Raw genomic sequence first — 6,000 nt, forward strand, 5'->3', positions numbered from 1 at the left:
ATTGTGAGAAGCTATTTTTTTATACAACTTATAGGTATACTGATGAGGACAAAAATATGCATCCTTGGAAGATCGGAAGACTAAGGCCTAAATTCAACGATAACAGCACTGTTTCAGCCCCGCAGTCGAACAGCCCCGTTTCAGCCCCGAGCCGAACAATCCTGTTTTAGCCCTGTAGCTGAACAACCCTGATTTTTCGGGATTTGGAGCTATCTTGAAGACTATCAAATTCTAGATAAAGAAAGAGATTATCATGGAAAAGAGGATAAATATGAAGAATTATTGTCCAAATATAAGTCTGAATAGAGTCACTTTTCTATTAGAATTCTTAGTATTTTGCCTATAAATAGAGGCATATATTTTTATTATTTGGAGAAGATGATCGATCCCAACCGTTCCAACATTGTAGAATGTAATCTCTCCCCGAAAGATAGTGAAAAACACCCCCAAACCCCGTGGACGTAGATCTTTACGATCGAACCACGTAAATCTCTGCGTTCTTATTGCATTACGTTACAATGGTTATTTTTGGGCACAACAACTGGCGCCGTCTGTGGGAAGTCTGAACCCGAGCTGGGCGTTTGATGTATCCTGCTCTACTGTGCGAAAACTCTGAATTTCAGCTAAGTACTCGATGATCAATCTTTGTTTATTAATCTGTTCGATCAATGTCTGAAGTCCGATAACTATGAAATTTTACTACATTCACGTATATAACGTCTGGTATATTCCTGTAAAATTTCATAACGATTGAAGGTGTTTTGCTATATTTACCAAATTTTACAAATCCATTGTGCAAAGCTGTCAAAAACGTTCATGTTCTGAACCCACGGTTCTAATGCCATAAATTGAGCTTCGATGTCAATAAAGTATATAGAACGTCTATGTAAAGTTTCAAACTTTTATAAAAATATTTGATATTTTAAATCTATTTTACAAATTTATCGTGCAAAGCTGTCAAAATCACCTTGTTTTGGGCCTACGGTTTTAATGCTATAAATTTAACTGGGACGTCAATATAATCCTAAACTTTTCTATATGTGTAATTCAACATGTCCAAAACGTCTCTTTAAATTTTCAGAGTTTTCTAAAAAGATTTGATATTTTAAATCGATTTTACAAAGTCACTACGCAGAGCTGTCAAAATTCCCCATGTTCTGGACCTACTGTTTTAATGCTATAAAATTAGGTGGGACACCAATAAAATTCTGAAAATTTTTATACGTGTTATGAAAAGTGTCTAGGATGTCTCTGCAAATTTTCAAGTCTTTCGAAAAAGGTTTGCTATTTTTAATTGATTTTACAAAATCATGGCGCTGAAACTAGAAATCAGCGAACATAGAACCTGTATAACTTTTAGCTCAATTAGAATCTAAAAATGAGGCTTCCCATAAAGAAACTAGACTTGTACTTATATCTTGCCAAGAAGTTATGGCACGACACTTGTTGAAATATGTAACATGCCTTATCGAATTACAACTCTGTCTTTGGAGGTTTCCAATTTTTACTAATCACCTTGCTTGAGAATTTTCATAAGTACAACTAAATAAACCGAGGAAAAAAGAGCAAGAAGTAGACCTGTAAGCAGACTGAGAAGCAGACTTGCGAAAACATACAGAAAAACATGACAAAAGGTACAAAAATAACAAGGGTAACCCACTAAAACTGTGGTGATTCATGTATGAAAGTCTTAAATTTATCATCGCATGTGAGCATGACTATAAAATACTCCCTCCGTCCCAATAATGAAGACACACTTCATTTGGGCACGGAGATTAATGAGAGGTAGTTTAGGTGATAAAGTGAGATAGTTTAGGTGATAAAGTGTTGTGGCCCACATCATTAGTGTATTTGATTAGTTTAAATTTAGTTCATTTATTTAATGTTTGTGCTGGAATTTAAATTTTTTAACTTCAAAAATTTTGAAAATTTTATTTAATTTAATTAATTTTTTTTTTGGTCCAGAATTTATATTCAATTGAAATCCAACCACGCCGCCGCCGTCCTCCGCCGCACACCCACCACCTCGCCGCCCCCCATGTCCACCCACTGCCACCCCAAACCTCTGAGGCGGCAAAAACAACAGAATTGGGAGATTCTCCAACCCCCGTCTTTACCGCCAGACTCCGAGTTCTTCGACCATCTCAACCAAAACAGAGCTCCAACGATCCACAAAATGAAACTCAAAATCGAACCAAAATGTTAACTAAAAAATGAAAATCAAAATCGAACCAAAAAGATGACCAAAATCAAGAAAGGGAAGGAGAAAGAAGGATGTTCGACGGGGCTAGGGCTCGGCCCTCTACCCTCGTTAGTGTGTGGGCGAGTGGTCGGAGGCTCCACAGCAGAGTCCGGCAAGAGCGGCAGCATTGATGGAAGAAATCGACATCTCCGCCACCCTACAAACCAGAGAAGGGGTATGAGTGGAAGAAATCGAAATCTCTAGCCACTAGAACCAGATCCGTCGCGCCTGCAAACCCTAGCCCCTAGATCCGCCGGAGAAGAGAGGGGTACGGGTGGCGGCTGTTCGACCGGAGAAGGCTCGTTGCTGCTGTTCTTCCGGCGCCGAGAGAGAGAGGGCGAGACAGAGGCGAGACCGGTGGTGCCGAGAGAGAGAAGGTAAGACAGAGGCGAGACAAGGGACACTTGCGGAGGTCCGGTTGATGTTCGGCAGGGCAGCATCGGTGATGAGGGAGAGAGGGCATGATGAGGGTGGATACCGCCGGCAGGGCAGCGGCGGCGCCAAGAGAGCCGAGAGAGAGAGAGGATGAGTGAGAATATTCAAGAGAGGGAGAAAGGATTTAGGGTTTTATTAGACTTTTATACCCTAATTAGTGATAAATTAATTAATGATTGTTAAGTCCTAATTCTTTCCTTATTTGGAAGTGTTTCTTTATTATTGGGACAACCCAATAAGGAAAGTGTGTCTTCAATAATGGGACGGAGGGAGTATTAGACTTCATCGTCTTAATCAAAGCATGATAATTCTTGATTGCATAAATGAAATATTATTTTGAGAAACCACATAAATTATGCATAGGTGCTAAAACCCGAATTAAAATTGAATTTAATGTCAGCCATGCATGACCAGGATAAAGTTGTGATATTTTTATCTGCTCCTAATCTTCGGCAATATGTTCGCGTGGATAATTCACATATCACCCAAAAAAGGGAATGGATGAGAATATATATATATATATATATATATATATATATATATATATATATATATATAGGGATGTGCTCCAGTGAAACCCCCTATTTTTTCGTGTAACATGAGGACAATGAATAAGACATATAATACTAATGAACAAGACGTATATTTAATGAACAAGATGTATATACTGATGAAAAATGAAATTTAAAAAATTGGTAATGAATAAGACATATATACTGATGAACAAGGCAGTATATACTAATGAATAACAAAATTTAAAATATTCTGCTCCCTCCAGGGTTCGAACCCTGCGAAAAAAAAAAATCACCCTCCAGATACAATATCAGCCATAGGATTGATAAAATAAACGCACCAGATCGTGCCTTAGATCTCATTAAAATTAGGGGGTCTCATTGGAGCGGCCATATATATATATATATATATATATATATATATATATATATAGGGGAAGGCTAAAATAAGAACGCTTATTAAAATATAAATTAAGAACCATTTTCAGCCCTTAGATCATCAAGATCTAAGGTTGATTCATCACCTTGTTGGATATATTCATGGTCATGAGTTCGAATCCCAAAGGTAGCAAAAAATTATTTTTTGTGATATTCATACCTTTATACAGTTTATTCATGCGTGTTATACATAAAATTCATGCATTTTTGCTGGTTCGTAATTCTTAAAATAAGGGTGGTTTATTGAATAACCGCCCCCTATATATATATATATATATATATATATATATATATATATATATATATATAGGGAAGGGCTAAGATAAAAACACTTCTTAAAATATAAAATATAAACAATTTTCAGCCCTTAGATCATCAAGATGTACGGTTGATTCGTAACCCTTTTGGATGAATTTGTGGTCCTGGGTTCGAATCCCAAAGGTAGCAAAAATTTATTTTTCACAATTCGTAATCCTGTTGGATGGATTCGTAACCTTGTTGGATAAAATTCGTACATTAAAAAACGTTTATATTTATATTTTAAGAAGTGTTTTCACTGTAGCCCTCCCCTATATATATATATAGGGAAGGACTAAAATAAGAGCATTTCTTAAGATATAAAATAAAAATCATTTTTAGCCCTTAGATCATCAAGATCTACGATTGATTCATAATCCTGTTGGATGGATTTATGGTCCTAAGTTCGAATCCCAAAGGTAGCAAAAATTTATTTTTCACAATTCATACCTTTATACAGCGAATTCATACGTGTTCTACATAAAATTCATACATTAAAAATTGCTCTTATTTCTTATTTTGAGATGTGCTCTCACGGTAGCCCACCTATATATATATATATATATATATATATATAGATAGATAGATAGATAGATAGATAGATAGATCCTATTCTGCAAAAATAACGAAATCTTTGTGCCAAGTATAAATTTTGCAGGGTTGACAGGAAGCCTGCCAAGGTCTAAACAACGACGTCAAAGTCTAAACAGCCCTGCTACAACCTTACAGGCAACATGTGCATAAACACCGCACAAATCAGGGATATTCATCCCCGTTCAAAATCTCAGGGATAATTATCCTCGTTCAAATCTCAGGGTAACCATCACCGTTAAAATCTCAGGGTAACCATCCCCGTTCAAACTTCGTAGGGATAATCATCCCCGTTCAAACGCCAGCAGGGATAATCATCCTCGTTCAAACTTCGTAGAGATAATCATCCCCGTTCAAACGCTAGCAGGGATAATCATCCCCGTTCAAATGCCAGCAGGGATAATCATCCCCGATTCAAACGCCAGCAGTAATAATCATCCCCGTTCAAACTTCATAGGGATAATCATCCCTGTTCAAACGCTAGTAGGGATAATCATCCCCGATTCAAACGCCAACAAGGATAATCATCCTCGTTCGAACTTCGTAGGGATAATCATCCTCATTCAAACGCTAGCAGGGATAATCATCCCCGTTCAAACGCCAGCAGGGATAATCATCCTCGATTCAAATGCCAGTAGGGATAAACATCCACGTTCGAACTTCGTAGGGATAATCATCCCCATTCCAACTCAGCAGGGATAATCATCCCCGTTCAAACTCTAGCAGGGATAATCATCCCCGTTCAAATGCCAGCAGGGATAATCATCCATGTTCGAACTTTGTAGGGATAATAATCTCCGTTCGAACTTCGTAGGGATAATCATCCCCGTTCAAACTCAGCAGGGATAATCATCCCCTTTCGAACTTCGTAGGGATAATCATCCCTGCAGAAAAATTTCGTAGGGATAATCATCCCCGTTAAAATTCCTCATGGATATTCATCCCCACAAAGACTTTGCATGAATGCTAAATCAAAACAACCCTGACACATTCACGACAACACCGCAAAGCCCCAAACAACCCTGCGCGAACAAGCTCAAATGAGCCATGCTCTACGCGAACGCGCTCAACAAGCTCGAAGGAGCCCTGCCCTGCGCGAATGCGGCCAACGAGCTTAAATGAGCCCTGCACTGACCAAAACCTACAAAGTTTTGTTCCAACCAAAACCAACAAGGGTTGCCGGAACCCGAATGGGTCCTAATGCTTATTTTTGCAGGATCAAAAGCCAAGAACAAGAATCTCCTAATATGCTAAATTCTTACAGGTATGTCTATACTCTTTATAATTCACGACTTCGTCTACCATCGACAAAGGGGTAACGATCTCCACCTTAAATTATTTCCATGACTTATAGAAGAAAAACGTTGTCTATGTTCGAGTCTAACCCTTTCTTTGTAGGGTTGTGCATATTGTCTTTAATTAGTTTCTATAAATGTACTTCTCGATTGTACTCTCCAAAATCGTACTGCGCAATGAACAAGCATT

The sequence above is a fragment of the Salvia miltiorrhiza genome, chromosome 6, assembly GCF_028751815.1.
Source record: "Salvia miltiorrhiza cultivar Shanhuang (shh) chromosome 6, IMPLAD_Smil_shh, whole genome shotgun sequence".
NCBI classification, from domain to species: domain Eukaryota; kingdom Viridiplantae; phylum Streptophyta; class Magnoliopsida; order Lamiales; family Lamiaceae; genus Salvia; species Salvia miltiorrhiza.